Source organism: Myxocyprinus asiaticus, chromosome 33, assembly GCF_019703515.2.
Source record: "Myxocyprinus asiaticus isolate MX2 ecotype Aquarium Trade chromosome 33, UBuf_Myxa_2, whole genome shotgun sequence".
NCBI lineage: Eukaryota > Metazoa > Chordata > Actinopteri > Cypriniformes > Catostomidae > Myxocyprinus > Myxocyprinus asiaticus.
The window spans coordinates 32,046,423-32,064,941 of NC_059376.1; the positions used below are offsets into that span (position 1 = coordinate 32,046,423).

Below are 18,519 nucleotides of genomic sequence, written 5' to 3' on the forward strand. Positions count from 1 at the left end.
CAGTGTTCTATTTAACAATCTGCAGAGTTGGGGAACATACTTTATAAAGTGTACTTACGTTATTGATATTTCTGGATGAGAGCGGCAGAGCACGACTGGTGAATGACGATCTCTTTCCAGCACACTCATACAGCATGGGCGCACGGACAAGAGGGCTAAAAAGTACTTTGAAAGAGTGTGCACTGCTGCTGCTCACACGTAAGTATGCGTGAAAACTGATGTGCAGTATCAAATACACAGAATGTATGATAGTACTAACTGTAGAGAGCACATCAATATGAGGACAAAGCCAAATCCCGTTCATTTAGAGGCAATTTTGAAATCCTGGCCAGACGCTTTTTTCAGGTCTGACAAAGAGGACATGTCTGGGGAAAAGAGGACGTATGGTCACCCTATGTTACATAATTGTTTTGTTTGTTTGGTTTTCATTGCATCACAAATGCCATAGACCCAGCCGGACTCGCAAATCCGAGTGGCTCGAGTCCGAGTCAGTGGTGTTTACCCCGCACCCCAGCAGCCTTGGGGGGGGGGGGGCAATGAATCCTTCTTCAGGTGTGTCTGAGTCTGAGTCCTTTTAGGTAGAGCCCATGCAGGTAGGCCGGATAACCTGAGGAGAGAAGGCATCGGTTTACTCAAGGTCTCTGCCTGTACTGCAGTAAACCAGGACATTATTCCAACGCATGCCCGGTAAAAGCCGCCGCTCACCCATAGACAGGGGCATATTGGTGAGCACTATGTCTGTTAATTTGCTTGTCAAACTCTCCTCCCCGCCATGCTCCATTGGAATAAGACCTGTCATCAGGGTTTGGTTTTCATCAACTCGGGGGCTGAGGGTAATTTCATCAGTTCTGCTCTGGCTGTCCAGTGGGGTCTTCCTATCCAGTCCCTCTCGACTCCTTATACTGCCAGTGACCTAAGAGGAAGACCACTGGAGAAGATTTCTCAAGTTATGGTCCCGGTGAGTCTTCTCATTTCTGGTAATCATTAGGAGGAGATTGTCCTCACATTTGTTGGGTTAAGGGCTCCATCTCTTTGTGGAGTTCCTTTTGCCTTGAGCATTGTCTGGGAGCTGTACCCTCTCCAGTCCTGTCTTCTGTTTTTCATGTTGAACCGGCGGATCTCACTGGGGTTCCGGCAGATTACCATGACCTGGCAGGGGTGTTCAGCATGTCCCGGACCTCATTTCTCCCTCCATATCGTCCGAACGACTGTGCAGTGTATCTGTTGCCAGGAACTTCTCCACCTCGAGGTTGATTGTTTTCACTGTCTGAGGGAGAGGACATGGATAAGTACATCAAGGACTCTCTGGGAGCGGGGATCATCCACCCGTCCTCATCGCCGGCCAGTGCAGGGTTCTTCTTTGTGGGGAAAAAAGACAGTTCGCTTCACCCTTGCATCGACTACCAGGGGCTGAATGACATCACCATCAAGAATAGGTATCCTTTACCTCTCATGTCTTCAGCCTTTGAGTTGTTGCAGGGGATGAAGTTTTTACAAAGTTGGCCTGTGCAGTGCCTAGCATCTTGTGCATATGAGGGAGGGGGATGAATGGAAGATGGCTTTTAACACCACTACGGGGCATTTTGAATATTTAGTCATGCCTTTCGGCTTGACCAATGCCCCTGCCGTCTTCCAGGCTTTGGTGAATGATGTGTTGCATGACATGATTAATCGGTCTGTCTTTTTCTCCCAGTCTCTCCAGGATCACACCCAACAAGTCCACCAAGTTCTTCAGGGGCTTCTTGAAAATCAGCTATTTGTCAAGGTGAAGTGTCAGTTTCATGCACGGTCAGTTCCGTTTTGGGGTTTGACAGTCTCCTCTGGGGGAATTCATGTGGATCCTGATAAGGTAAGGGCTGTTTCCAGTTGGCCAATCCCAGATTCCTGAAAGGCCCTGAAGAGGTGTCTGGGATTCACTAACTTTTATAGACACTTCATTAGGAACTATAGTCTTTTTGCTGCTCCGCTGACTGATCTTACCTCTACCAAGTAATCATTTCAGTGTTCGGCCCATGCTTAGGCGGCTTTTGACAAACTCAAATCTTTATTTACTACCACGTCTTCCACATCCATGGCCTTGAGGTGGACGTAGTCTCCGACAGGGGCCCGCAGTTTTCCATTTCTGGAGAGAGTTTTGTCGGCAGTTAGGGGCCTCCAGTAGTCTCTCTTCTGGATTCCATCCTCAGACTAATGGCCAGACCGAGCGGGCCAATCAAGATCTAGAATGGATTCTTTGTTGCCTCACCTCCCAGAACCCTGCCTCCTGGAGTCACCTTCTCTCATGGATTGAGTATGCTCACAATTCACTTCCGGTGTCAATCTACAGGTATGTCTCCCTTCCATTCTAGTCTTGGTTACCAACCACCTTTGTTTTCTTCCCAGGAGCCGGAGGCTGCTGTTCCCTCTGCCTTGGCTTTTGTCAGATGCTGCCGTCGGACCTGGGCTCACGCTCGGAGGGCTCTACTCCAGGCCAGGGACCGCACCAAGGTGGACCCACCTCCAAGCCCCCTGCTCCCCCTCCCCTTGTAGCTGATGGAGTGCCTGCCTATATGGTCTGATGGTTGCAGAATGCCAGGCAGAGGTGTTGGGGGTTCCAGTACCTGGTTGACTAGGAGGGATATGGTCCTGAAGAAAGATATTGGGTCCCGGCTTGGGTCATCCTGGATCCATCCCTCATCAACGATTTCCAACATCGTCTCAGGTCGGCACATCAGGGAGCACCAGGAGGTGCTCCTGAGGGGGGAGGTAATGTCGGGATTTCTGGGTGATCTGGCGGTGAGTCCGTTCTGTTTGTGACGTGTTATGTTTTCCTTGTGTGTTCCTCTGTTTGTTTACATGACCATGCGCTTGTCAGCGCTGCAGGGTTATTCCGCAGGGTTGGTGGGCTCATTATCATCATTTGTTTCACCTGTTCCCTATTTCTCCTTTCCTATATAATGCCCTCATGTTTGCTGTCTTGTGCCAGATTGTATTGTGCATTCTCCATGCAGTCAGCCTCTGTCAGTCAGTTTGTTTTTTTCTATATTTTTGTTTTGTTTGTTCAGTGTTTCTCCCACATAATTCCTCCTCATTATTCCCAGTGCTCACTGGTTCCCAGTCTTCTACCACTCCACCCGCTGCTGTCCCTTACCTGCTCTGGATCACTGTGTTCAGCATTCATCATCCATGCATCTGCTTCACTCTCTCCAGCGGCCATTATCCTTCTTCCTCCTTCACTGGCATTCTCCACCTGAAGTAGGATTCCCCTCAGTCCCAGTTTCCACCTTCTGCTGCTCTGCTCTGTTCTCCGGGCTGTTTTTTGTGTGATTGTCTGTTTCTTCGCTGTTGGTGTTCAATAAACTGTTAAACTGTTCCTCTGTTTGGGTCCTCCTTGACTGGCTGTGACACTAACTGTCCTGACAAAGGAATATTGCAAGACAGAAACCCATGCAAATGCAAGATTTGGTTATTTTGGCACATGATGCCAAAACCTCTTTACTAGTTAGATCTTTTTGATAGTTTTGTAATGTTGTTAAAAAGTTCTATCAGCTTTTAATATTGAAATAGAAAAAGCAATCAGACTCTAACAATATACACTCAGAAACAAAAACCTTCCTTTAACTGCCCACACTCTGGCATTACTACTCTTACTACTTCTATTTCACCCAAAAGTGAATCTCAGGGCTCAAGCCCAGTCCTGCGTTCGAGCCCTTCCGCTATGGACAGTACACCAAAAACGTTTACCTTAATATGCTCCAGGACTATTCACTACCGGTCAAAAGTTTTGAAACACTTGACTGAAATGTTTCTCATGATCTTAAAAATCTTTTGATCTGAAGGCGTATGCTTAAATGTTTGAAATTAGTTTTGTAGACAAAAATATAATTATGCCACCATATTAATTTATTTCATTATGAAACTATAATTAAAAAAAAAAAAAAAAACATTTTTGAAATTGATGACTTGGACCAAATAATAAAGAAAAGCAGCCAATAAGTGCCCAAAATAGATGGGAACTCCTTCAATACTGTTTAAAAAGCATCCCAGGGTGATACCTCAAGAAGTTGGTTGAGAAAATGTCAAGAGTACATGTCTGCAAATTCTAGGCAAAGGGTGACTACTCTGAAGATGTTAAAATATAACACAGTTTTGATTTATTTTGGATTTTGTTTAGTCACAACATAATTTCCATAGTTCAATGTATGTTATACCATAGTTTTGATGACTTTACTATTATTCTAAAATGTGAAAAAAAAAAAAAATTATTATAATAAAGTATAAGTGTTTAAAAAATTTTGACCGGTAGTGTATGTACCAGCGAACTTGTGAAAAGGAAATGTTAGGCAAAATGACAACCTCAGTTACCATCCACTTTCATTGTATGGAAAAAGGAGACAATGAAAGTGAATGGTGACTGAAGCAATTATTTCTTAATATACTGCCTAACATCTCTTCTGTTCCAAGAATGAAAGTAAGTCATAAGGGTTTGGAACATCATGAGGGTGAGAACAGAACAGAGTGAGAGAGAATTTTCATTTTTTGGGTGAACTATCCCTTTACTCTAAAGCTATAAGCCTTTTTGAACAACAGAAGAGGCACTACCAGTGGGCGCATAAGTCAGATAAATGGCTGCTCTTATTTCATAATCAGTTTTCTCATAAAGTAATTTTGTAATAAGCCATCTGGAATATCTAAATATCTCTTGTATTCAATTTGTGTGCCTAATTTGAACTGAGAGCCTGAATGAAATTTGAGCAACACATTTTTTTTCAGAAGCTTTGGGCTGCCCAACACATGGTTTGCATAAATCAAATACAGTCCACGCTTGGCTTCACACCATTTGATTAATTTTTTTTTAGGCAGGACAAACACCTGCTCCATTTCATGGTATGCTGGCTATGTTTATTCTGAGGTACACTTAGATAAACAGTCTTAGGGTTGCTCTATTTGTGAGACTTCGGGTGAGTGCCTTCTTGAGGCACTTGCTATGAATACATTAACATTCACAAAGTGTATCCCTTGCTTCTCTGTCTGATCACCGCTATCACACAAAGAGACAGCTCATCTGTTCAAGGTGACATGCAAAAGGCCAAACACTTTTAGGGTCATGCTTGGCTCCACCTGCTTCAGGATCTTAAAATAGTTTGTGCACAGATATTGGTGAAGACATTGCTGAATGTTTCTAGGGTGGTGTAGCCCAAAGCATCAAGGTTTGGATGGATGGATGGATAGAAGGTAAGGATATTTTCTCCAAGTCTTTTGCAATCTCTTTATCTGCTGTGTTCATAGTTCTCACATTTTCAATAAAGGTCTTTTAGGATTTTTTAGGATTAAATAAAGAAATTCCTGAGACACCTAGTGCTGCATTTTAAATGTGGTGAAAGAAGAGAAAGAAATATGAGAGAAAGATATATGCAGAAAGATGGACGATTTGATTGACTCAGATGCTTAATACATTGCAATCACTCTGAAAATCTATCTGTCTGTCCACTGGAAGAGCAACGGTTGTGACCTCATCAGAGGGGAACGTCTAGTTAATTAAACTAAGCTTAAATTTTATGCCACACACATCACAAACTCTATCTTCCAGTCACCACAGTCCAATACACAGATCTGAATAAATCCCAGCCTCAAAAGGAGGGCATGCAAAATCTAATTCTAATTTGTCTCCAATGACAACAAACAGTGAATCAATTGTCAGATGCCTTTACCCTTTTCTAATTTTCACCTATGCTCAATGATGGAAATTAGAAGTTTTCATTCAGGTTCTCCATGTGCTCCAGACTTTTTTTTTCATCATTAATTTATTTTCGCAGACAAACAAGAACATACAAGCCAGAATTCATTGACACTGATGATAAGCAATCATGCAAAAAGTATGGTAAATAGGGCTGTCTTTAATACAGGCATATAAATCATCATGTGTACACAGACAGAGGTATAAGTAAAAATGATTTGTAAAAACCAACAAACATGCTGAAAAACACAGCAATACATCCATAGATCATAAATAAAATTCACATGTTTCATTGTCACATAATCAAAGGGTTCAGGGCAGTTATAAATCGTGAAAGTGAAAGCTGGAGAGAATATGTGAGTTAGATTTGAAAAATGTATGGCCAATATATAAAATACAGTGTAGTGTGAAGGGGTGAAATGCGATATTTCCATTTCCATGCAGTTCCAGATGAAATTACAACTTCCAGCAAATCTCTGCTCCAGTGAGAAGCTCTGCCACATTGCATGCCATTTTTAGACAGGGAGATGCTATATTTTACATCCAGGGTGTATTCTAGCAGTTCGGGATAGGCTGTGATATCTATGATGGAGTCAGCTCACATAACCAACCTCTCGTTCTCAAGGCACCTGGCCATCCCTCTTAATCCATGAATTTAATGTCAGTGGCCTCAATGACATGGAATGAAGATCCATTCAGATTTACATATGGGATATCATAGTCTCAATTCAGGTAATAGACTGAAAATTTACTTTTATATTACCGAAATAATGGAGGTATTTTGTAATTTGTCATGGTGGGCTTTTATAACTGATCTGAACACTGTCAGATAGACCTTAGAGCTGTGTTGTCAATCTTAGAATACGAGTCTAAATCTAAAACAGGTTCATCTTTAGTAATATGTAATCATATTTATTAGAGTATGAAATGTGAAAATGATCTTAAATCAGCATTAGAGGTTTGCAAGTGTTCATACAACCCCATTTATTGAGTACACAGAATTGGAGCATAATTTTCTGTTATTTCTTTAGTTTTAAGAGAGAGAGAGAGAGAGAGAGAGAGAGAGGGAGTGCACAAATCCTGATGAAACCATAAGAATCGACTAAAATGATACTGTGTGCCCCCATAAATAACAGATGGATTACGATGTTTTTTGTGAAGTGACATCTCAAAGCAGACCGAATGAAAATGAATTTGAGTTTGATATATTGCAGCCCAGTTTTCCCAGTCAATTAATGCACTAAAATAAATTGCTGAGGCAGAGTTCAAAAGCACATGAACCAAAAACATACATCTCTAGATGCTGGCTTATTATCTGTGCATACTGAAAGTGCAAATTTCTTATCCAGCTTATGCTGTTTTTTGACCAGAAGTTCTTTCATTTGATCTTCTTAGGAGCAAAATTTAAAACGAGTTTTTGTGGTTAAATGTTTGAAGCAACTGTATAACATTCAATGTTTCCTGCTAGTGCTCAATGTTCAATAATAACCTAAATCTGGGATTTCACCAGTTTCTCTGCTCCTTTGTAATACCTGAAACAATGGTGGAGTTTCCTCGCAACCTTGGACAGCTCACTTAAATAAATATCCTTGAATACATGTCCTTGGGCTTTGTAGAGTGGGTTTTGGCAAGTGGGTGGAATGTGAATGGAAAATCATCCTGACCGTAAACCTCTTGACCATTTTATTATTTTCTTTTTTGCAGAAATTCATATATATCTGAACTCAAGTGCTTTGATTTATCACTCTTTTGATTTCACTCATGACTCTTGAGCTGTCAGCTAAACACAGAAATATCAAATGATTGTATCAACTTCAGCATATTGGTCATTAACGTGTACAGTATAGACCTATCCAAGGAACGTGGGGGACACGTTCCCTTCACTCTTTTAAAAGGTGATTTCTGTCCCCTACACTTTTCCAAGCTAAACCCATACCGAGTTCAAATGATTTGTATTCAGTATTCTTTGCGTTTTGTTGCTTTGGGCTGATTGAGTGACCATCCGTTGGATTTTGTTTAGTCACAACATAATTCCCATAGTTCCATTTATGTTATTCCATAGTTTTGATGACTTTACTATTTTTCTAAAATGTAAAGAAAAAAATTATAATAAAGAATGAGTAAGTGTTTCAAAACTTTTGACCAGTAGTGTGTATATATATATATATATATATATATATATATATATATATATATATTACTATTACCTTTAACTGCCCTCAAAAAAAAATTGCCTGGTAACCACTTTTAGTTCTGCCGAAACGACATAGTTAAGCTACTACAATTATTACAAGTGCACACCATAATTATTTCCTGTATGATCTCCTTTAAAATGTGTAAGAAGCATTCAGAATCCTTCTGTCATCTTGATTAGTTTACTACTGATAACAGCTGCGCTAATACTATGTTATTAATAACTGTAATAACTATTTAGCAACTTTTTTGGCAGAAAATGTTTACCGCCAAAATGTTTATTTTTTTGTTAAGGGTGATTCAGTTACAAGAACGTTTACTGTTGCCTGTAGAATTACTGTAGCTTATCAAGTGGAGCAAACTTTCATGGTAAATCAAAGTTTATGTTTTCACTCAAAAAGTATTTTAGCCTATTATTAAGTGTTAAGCATTTAGATTTCATAACATTCCATCAAATTGAATTGTGTAATATTTAATCAAATTAAATTAATAAAACTTAAAATATGTATTTTTTATCTTATTTTATTAAAGATTATTTAATGCAATTGGAAATGGGAGGAAATGCATCTACAGTAACATGGAATTGGAGACATAGGAAAGTGGTTATATTTTCACTCATCATTTTCATTTTATTTAATTTAATAAAGGGAGCACATTTTATTATTTTGAAAATGGCAAAAAAATAAATAAAAAAATAAAAAGGAAATGGCAAAAAATAAATAAATAAATAAATAAATAAATTATATATATATATATATATATATATATATATATATATATATATATATATATATATATATATATATAATTTACTTCTTAAAATCTTACAATGATATTATACTGTCTATAATAAAATGAATGTGAATCATAATTCATGTTTTTCTTTAACCTGGGGTCTATAAAATTCACTATGAAATTTGAAAACATAAAAACATTGAATATTCATTCAGTTTATTGATCTTTATTTGACTGTAAATCTACATTTACAAGCTTGTATTTATATTTCAAGCTTGTTTACTTTTCAGTCGTGTCTTGGGACACTTGTTTTGTGTGCTTGTTTAACTTACATCTTTTTGAAACCCAAAATCCCCATCATTTACATTACATACAGTATGGCTAATAATTTCAGTTGTCTCCTTGTGGTGCTGAAAAGATCTCTGAGAGCTTTAATTTGATATTTAATACTCATATTCACCCAACATCTCCCTTATGCACCTTTAGCTCAAAACCCTTAAGATGAGCCTTTCATGTACCATTGCATTTACCTGTCAGCACACCCATTGATGTAAGAGCCTTCATGGGCATCCTTAATGACAGTTTTATGTTCCTCTGGTTTCAGCATCATGGGATCATATTAATTTGTGTTGTGACTGCCTGCACAAGCCTATTGTTCCTGTACAACAGCAGTACTAACAACACACAAGAAAATCAGATGGAATCAGACAGACATCAGATGGAAATTCCAAGACAGCAGACATACTACTTAGGTTACAGCAGCATCAATGATCATAAGGTGACATACTTTCAATGGATCTGTAAAATGCAATCAAGCTCATCTCTCTTTAAGGTGAAGTATGTAACAATTTTCATGTAATATTCACCCTTTTTTTTCCAATGTGTGAACGGCTTGTAATACAACTTAAAAAATGAGCCCTTCCCGGACTTCCTAGGTTGCCTATTAAAGCCTGTAGACTGATTTTCATGTGAAGAGAGCGGGTCGGTTTTGCTGGGAAAATCCAAAGGATGTTACGTTTATGCACGCTCCCGAGAGCCCCAACTGAATCCCATCTGGCTAAGCGGGAACATGATCATGGTCGAGTGAAAACTAGAGTGAACATCTGCAGGGCATTTGATTACTAGGGGGACCTTTGTTTGGTTTTAGGGATCAAAACCGACCCTGAATTGGCGTTCTTCTTATTGGACAGGTAAGCTTACATAACTGCAAAGCATGTGAAATATAGTGCCAAAAGGATTGATCTTGCCAGCTACCTTGCTTTGTAACTTTCAAATAATTTCAACGATCATCTCTTTATACTAAAAGTCAGGTATACAGGATAAATTTAAGCAAATACGCTGGTTTCTTGATCGTAGTACAACATATGACATACAAAACATACAATAGTGCAACATAACAGTGCAGTGCAACAGTAAACTGTCTGGTATAGTTCGGTAGTATGTAGCTGTATGTGTGTATCAGTATGCTATGTTAGTTGATAAGTAGTTTTAGTTTAGTCTCAAAGTTTGTAGTAAAACAATCATAACTGTGTAATTTTAATTATGCTACTTCATCTGTCAGCATGATGCCGGTGGATCACATTCAGTCTCTTTGTACGTTACGTCATTGTTTTGGCTGATGCTTGCTCGCTCGTGTCCCTATGGAGTGTGTGCACAAGCGCGAGCACGAGCAACAGGTAGCAGGTAGTGTCATTAATAACAAGGGTTTCTGAATCTTACATACTGCACCTTTAAGTAATTAACAAGGCACCTTGCAATTTAGAAACTAATTTAGATCATAACCTGATTAATCATGCATTTTTGAAACCGTTTCTTTCATGGTTTCAAAAGGTTTAAACACATTTAGTTTTTTCAGGGCTGGCTGAATAGATCAGTCATCCAAGATTTGTTAACGTCTTTGAGATTGCTTTTTTCATTTTTATTTTTAATTTATTTTTTTGGCATCGTTTTTGCTTGTAATTAGTGGATTTTCTATTAATTATTGAAATTGGAAAGCCATTTTTTAAAAGCATGGTTTCTTGAAACTCCTGTCAGAATAATTACATCAACTCAAATGTTCTTTAAGAAAACAACCCATTTGAGCTTTATACAGTTTCATTTTGTCCTTTGAAAGTTACTTTGTGGAGTAGTTATACCAGTGTGTTCTGTTCTGTGTCCTCTTGAATACTTGAATACTCTTGTCTGTATCTGGATGTTTTACAGATATGTGGGAAATCACAGCAGATATGTAGATTTTTGATCTTTGAGTCCTTAAAAGAATAGTTCACCCCAAAAGGAAATTTTTTGTCATTATTTATTCACCCTCATGTCGTTCCAAACCTGTATGACTTTCTATCATTTTGGAACCCAGAAGGAGAAATTTTGAAGAATGTACTGGCCGCTTTTTCTTCATGCAGATACAATGTATAAGGATTGGAGCATTCAACCTTCAAAACGTCATACGATAGCTTTGTTTGAATCACTTACTGAAAAAAGTGGTAACCTGCAATTGATACCCTAAGGATCAGCCTGATCTAACCTTCAGTAACGTAGTAATGTAGTAACATCTAAATTGAGTAAAATGACTCAATTTAGATGTTACTACATTAAACACATTTATTTATGTTATCTGGCAAAACAAACAGTGCAGCCATGCATTCATTTTTGGACGAGTGAAGGCATTCAGATTATTTTCCTTGTATTACTAACGCTGTCTGCAGTATCCTTAAAATCTTTATCAAGAATTGTTTTTTATACAGTTGTGTTACAGTGCAGTTATCAAGAATATTCTCTGACAGATAATGCCAACTTATTGGCAACTGAATTATATGATCTACAGTGCACTATAATACTCAAAAGGCTTGGACATTTTTATTTTTGGGTCTTGAGCTTCTCTCTGTCTCATTTCACATTTTTTATAATACACCTGGTGCAATGACACACTTTAAAGCTTTTCAGATTACACCATCCAGTGATGCTGTAATTCCTTGTTTCTTTTCTGATCAGATAAAGTGAAAGGCTGTAAGCAGTGTCATCAATCATTGCGCTCATCTTGAGGTGCTATAAACACCAACACTATCAAGAATTTAAGTCTCATCAGTTTCTCCCCTCCAACATCCTGTCTACATTATGCAATGTAATGTCCACTTTTCACAAATTTTAAACACCTATCCTAAGCCATTTCTTAACTATAAAAGCAAGTATCTGTGTACATCTTTTTCAAGTGAAACGAGAAACTTAACAAAATATATACACAGTATACAGCCTATATATATATATATATATATATATATATATATATATATATATATATATATATATATGCTGTATACTGTGTACATACTGTATATATATTTTGTTAAGTTTCTCGTTTCACTTGAAAAACATCAGATAATGAAAGTAAAATGGGTTGTGACTGGTGATGGTGATGATCACAAAGCCTGCACATATATTAAGGGTCTTCTTCAGAATTTATTTTATTATTGATATGCACAGTTCAGGCAAAGTCTCTTCCATCCTTCTCACTGACAGACATGGCTCTCAAGTATACCAGCTCTCACTAGTTCAAGAGTACTCTTATCTGAGTTAATAACAACTCCAGGATTCACCAGATTTAATGGATACTCCGTGGAAGTATATTTTTGTAACAGTCAAAAGGAGGAGATTTTCTCATTAGTGGAAATAAACAGCCAATGTAGAAGGTAACTAAATGAACATTGCCTACAAATCTTCATCAAAACATTAGCAGCAATTTTTAGAGCATCATTGGAAGGGAATTGTTTTCCCATATTTGTGTTCCATCCTGAAGAGTTGCTGGAAAATATGCAGAGGATCTGTCTGATGGGATTTTGACAGTTCAGAATGGTTTAAGAAGTAATCCTTAAACATCTGTCTCCAGTGAAATTCTGTTTAATTACTTCTAGGATCATCGTATGAATTCAGACACCTCAAAATATCAGTAAATGCCAGTGGATTAATAATAAAACTCAACTCAAACATACATCTAAAGTTGTTACTGTAATATACAGTGGCCCCAAATAGTATGTGGACACTGAAGCCATACTTCAAATGGATCAATGCTATGCATAACAAAATATAAAAATAACAAAGTTATAAATACATTATAACTTCTTTATATTAAAGAAAGAGAGCGCAAGCACACTTTTCAAGGAAAGCATTTCACAACATTTATTATTATTATTTTTTTACGTTTTAAATTGTAAAACAATAAAAAGTGTTCAATATGGAGACAAGTATTTGGATACTTTCTAGTTGTCAAACTTGGTGGAACATATTAATAAGTTAATGTGATGTAATAGTGCATTGGGAATTTGATGAACTAAACCTGTTGTTACTCTGATAGGACACCTGTGTGTACTTGAGAAGAACTGGCTTCATACATCCACAAAAAAAAAAAAAAAAAAAAAAAGAATCACCTTGGCACCAGGTGGCTAAAAGTCATAGCAAAAATGGCTCAGAAAAGTTAAGTTACAGTATATATATTTTTCTTTCTTTTTCTCTTTTTTTTTTTTTTTTTTTTTTACAGTACTTGCCTGTGAATGAGATAATCTAACTTGTTGGCTACATAATTAAATAATTTACCTTTTTGAAAACACTGTGACCTCCATACACTCATTCAAATATATATATATAAATATATAAATAAATAAATAAACAAATAAATTATTATATATATATATGTGTGTGTGTGTGTATATGTATGTATATACAACATTTTGCAGGGAACATGTGTGTCCATAAAGTACACACATGGCTAGAATTCCCCTTTTCCCATCTTTCTCAGAAAGGTCATAAACAGGTCCATGTCAGCAACGATATAAATCATGCATTGAAGGAGTGTGAGCTTGCTATTAGATTAATTATGATCATATGTCTCGCAGGAGGGATCTTAAGATGGATGACATTAATGAGGGAATAATCAGTGTGGATGGTTATTTACTGGACCTGATTTGTGTACACTCCACTGGTCTATTATCTCCATGGAAATGACTCTGTTTACCACAGCAGATCAAATCTAATAGTTTCCATCACTAAGAGGAAGTGATACCTGCACAAGGAAAGTGCTGCCTGTAGATCTCTGCAGTCTGTCTCACAGATTGCACAATGCTGAGAGGTGTATGGCTTCACCTCTATTATAAATTATTTATCCCACACAGTGCCAGTTCTGCCAGGGGCCACTGTGCTGTCACATTACTGGTCCCATATGTCTTTCTCCTTAATGAAATGATCTCGCTTTCTCTTGAGGTTGTTTCTTCAGTAAATTAGCTGTGCTGATTGTGTCATTTTTTTAGGCATTAATGTCTTGGTAATGTAATGGTAACATACATTAAAGGGATAGCTCACCTAAGAATTAAAATTCTGTCATCATTTAATAACTCTCAAGTTGTCCCAAACCAGGGGCGGATTTAAAAAATGTTATGGGGTGGCATGCAGACTATGAGGGGTGGCAACACCAAAGCAAGAGCCCATGCATAGTTCTTATGAATTAAAGGGATAGTTCACCCAAAAATTTTAATTCTCTTATCATTTACTCACCCTCATCCCAGGTGTGTATTTTTTTTCTTAATTCAGCAGAACACATTTGTTTTCAATTAACATTTTTTTGATTCGTTGATATATAACAAAGAAAAACACAACATGTATACATTGAATCAACATTTAACCCCCACTATTATCCCTCCCCCTCCCCAATCAACAACCCCACCCCGACCCCCAGCAAACACCCCTGTGGTCACGTATAAGAGTACACACCAAAAAAAAAAAAAAAAAAAACAACATAAAAAAGAAAACAAAAAAGAAAATATAATAATCATACATAATTAAAACTATGCTTCTCTCTCCAGCAGAACATATTTGAAGAAAAACAGAAGAATATCTCAGCTCAGTACATCCTTAAAATGCAAGTGGATGGTGATCAGACTTTTGAAGCTCCAAAAATCACAGACAGTCAGCATAAAAGTCATCCATATGACTCCAGTGGTTAAATGAATGTCTTCTAAAGCTATACAATCGCTTTTGGTGCAAAAATGATCAATATTTACATGTAAGTACTTTTTAACTATAAACCATCGCTTCTGGTCAGCAGCAGTATACGCATTCACAAGAGCACTGAGTTCATGTTGTCTCTTGTGAGACGTATTCGCGTTGGCATGTTACAGAAGTAACCTTGGGTTTTTCTCTTGGTTTAGACATCCAGCAAAAGCACACAAACACAAAAAAACATACAGATAAAAATACAGATCTAAACCAAAACCAACTAAGCTTCTGTAAAGCGTTCCTCCTTCTCGGTTGTAAGCAGCGCTGCACTTCTGGGTGTGTTGCACATGCATCAGTTCTCAAGTGAACATGCCAACGTGATTACGTCACACGCAAACTTTCACACCAAAAGCAACTGTATTGCTTTAGAAGACATGAATTTAACTGCTGGAGTAGTATGGATAACGTTTATGCTGACTGTCTGTGATTTCTGGAGCTTCAAAGGTCTGATCACCATCCACTAGCATTTTAAGGACCTACTGAGCTAAGACAATTTTCTATTTTTCTTCAAATGTGTTCTGCTAAAGAAAGAAAGTCATACACATCTACACTACTGGTTAAAAGTTTTGAAACACTTACTCATTCTTTATTTATTTATTTATTTATTTATTTTTTCTCCACATTTTAGAATAAAAGTCATCAAAACTATGGAATAACATAAATGGAACTATGGGAATTATGTTGTGACTAAACAAAATTCAAACTAAATCAAAACTGTGTTATATTTTAGCATCTTCAAAGCAGTCACCCTTTACCTTGAATTTGCAGACATGTACTCTTAACATTTTCTCAACCAATTTCTTGAGGAATCACCCTGGGATGCTTTTTAAACAGTATTGAAGGAGTTCCCATCTATGTTGGGCACTTATTGGCTGCTTTTCTTTATTATTTGGTCCAAGTCATCAATTAAAAAAAAAAAAAAAAAAAAAACATTTTCTTTTTTTATTAAATTTTAGTTTTATAATGAAATAAATTAATATGGTGGCACAATTATATATTTTTTGTCTACAAAACTAATTTCAAACATTTAAGCATACGCCTTCAGATCAAAATATTTTTAAGATCATGAGAAACATTTCAGTCAAGTGTTTCAAAAATTTTGACTGGTAGTGTACATATAACATAAAATTAGGCATAATGTTGATTATCACAAAAAATTAAAAAATAAATAAAAGATTAGTCCCTACATTTCTTAAACAAAAAGAATCACAAATCGAGGTTACAGTGAGGCACTTACAATGGAAGTGAATGGGACCAATTTTTGGAGGATTAAAAAGCAGAGATGTGAAGCTTATAATTTTATAAAACCACTTACATTAATTCATCTGTAAAAACCTATGTATAATTTGAGCAGTAAAGTTATTAAAATTGTTATTTTTACGGCCATTTTAGGGTTTTAGGGTTTATGGTCTTACGATGTCATGGCAACAAAATTGTAAAACTGGATATTTTACATTTACATTTATTCATTTGGCAGACGCTTTTATCCAAAGCGAATTACAAAAGAGGAAAACATCTCAAGGAGACAGTGGTATGAAAAGTGCCATACTACAAAGTTTCACTAGCATCAGAATAGTATTCAAAACAGATTAAAAGTGCAACAAGATGTAAAGATGTATTTTTAGTCGTTTTTCGAAGACTAAAGAGTGTGAGTTGAGAGTGAGTCAGCTTCACGGATGGAGTTGGGAAGGTCATTCCACCATCATGGTATGATGAAGCTGAAAGTCCGGGAAAGTGTTTTGGTGCCTCTTTGTGTTGGTACAACAAGGTGACGTTCCTTAGCCGACCGCAGGCTTCTAGTGGGCGCGTAGCTCTGCATAAATGGTTTTAGGTATGCTGGAGCAGACCCAGTGAGTGTTCTGTATGCCAGCATCAGAGCCTTGTATTTGATACGTGCATCAACAGGCAGCCAGTAGAGAGAGACAAGGAGTGGTGTAATTTTACACTGAAAGTGTTAGTAAGCGATTTTATCACACTAAAATCATGTTAAATGGATAATTCACCCAAAAATGAAATTTCTCTCATCATTAATTCTCCCTCATGCCATCCCAGGTGTCTATGACTTTCTTTCTTCAACAGAACAAAAACAAAGATTTTAAAAGAATTTCTCAGCTCTGAAGGTCCATACAATGCAAGTGAATGGTGACCAGCATTTTAAAGCTCCAAAAAGCACAGACACATTCGTAAAGAAGTAATCCATTCGACTCAAATGGTTAAATTAATGTCTTCTAAAGCAATATGATCTCTTTGGGTGAGAAACAGATCAATATTTAAGTCCTTTTCAGTATAGTTGTTTACTTCCGGTCGTTCTCTGATGCGTGTCCATGAGAGGAATCAGTTTACCATGCCTCTCGCGTTACGTCAGTGCACTAGCATGTTGAAATGAAAGCAAAACCAATGAAGCTTGTGAACAGCGTTCTGGTGTAAATAAATCGAGCTGCACTTCCGGTTGTATCGCGTCAGTTCTCGTGTGTGTACATGCCAGCGCGTTTATGTCACAAGAGAGGCAGCAATTCCCCCTTAATTAACCCGCATTGGAGAGCAACCCAAAGTAAATAATAATAAATAATAATGAAAGCATAAATAGAAATTGATTGGACATATGGCCTTTGACATACTGTAACAAAAGATACAGTATGGGAAGTGTTTTCTGCTGCCTTTTAAAAGTTGCTATTCTAACTCTTAATAGTTATGTGTTTAATTGGATTACATTTTTTTGCATTTAGCATTCTTTTTTTTTCACAACCCGATTCCCTAGAACAGACTTGCGAAATAATTTACTGAACATATGTTTCTCACTTTGTCTTGTTTTTATACAGTAAGTGTAGCATTGACTACAGTCAATGTGTTATAACAGGCATGAACTCAAACTAACAGTTTGCCTTCCAATTTTAAATTCTGTTGTCACAAATTTACCCTATATCTCTCTAAACCTTGCTGTGTGTGCGGTTGCTAAGCAACCTGATTTTGCAATTAACCTCCTTTTACTATTGCCTTCTGGACATTGGTAATGTACTGTATACTACTGTATATATTTTAAGAACATGGACGCTAAAACATCTCATCATTGTCTCCACTGTCAGCCTCTCAGGATGCATTGCAAATGTTGTGCCTTAGTGACCAGCTCTGGTCACATGACAAGAAGTGATCGAGGTGCGGAGATTGACCACACGGAATGCGTCATCCGTATGAACAATGTCCCAACACCAGGCTACCAGAGGGACGTAGGACAGCGGATAAGCCTGCGTGCGGTTGCACACTCCAGCATACAACGTGTGGTACGAAACCGGCACGAGCTGCTTAACTCCAGCCAGGAAACGTTCTTTATCTTCTGGGGTCCCGAAACTACATGCGACGGGACAGTAAAGGAATGGTCTACAATAATCTGCGACTGATGAAGCAGATGATGCCTAAACTACAGGTGTACATCATCTCACCGTTAATGATGCTGCATTTCGATGAGCTCTTCAAGAAGGAAACTGGCAAAGATAGCTGAGAATGGTTGTTCTTGTTAGTTTAACTAATACTTGTTTGAAGTATAAAGTTAGTATTATAAGAATGAGCTATGAGGATGTTGGTGCATTAATTTTAGCCTAATATGCTGGTATTGCACAATGACTGTGAGTGTGGGTAATGAGTGTTAAGGTTCATTCTAATTAAGAGGCCTATGATGAAAACATTAGTAATGTATGTTACTGTAACTCTCCAGAGAAAGTAGGTTGGAGCACAATGATTTACTAGTGCCATCAAAGCAGAAAAATAAGAATATCTCTCCTGATTTTGTTATTTAATTAAAGTGGAATTGTCTCCCAATGCTCGAATTGATTTCTTAGGATTTC

At 37.3% G+C, this 18,519-nt stretch overlaps 1 pseudogene; it reads left to right on the top strand.

Moving 5' to 3' along the window:
• The first annotated feature begins 4,994 nt into the window (after nucleotides 1-4,994).
• LOC127424241 (alpha-N-acetylgalactosaminide alpha-2,6-sialyltransferase 5-like) lies at nucleotides 4,995-18,185 on the top strand (annotated as a pseudogene).
• The last annotated feature ends 334 nt before the right edge of the window (nucleotides 18,186-18,519 follow it).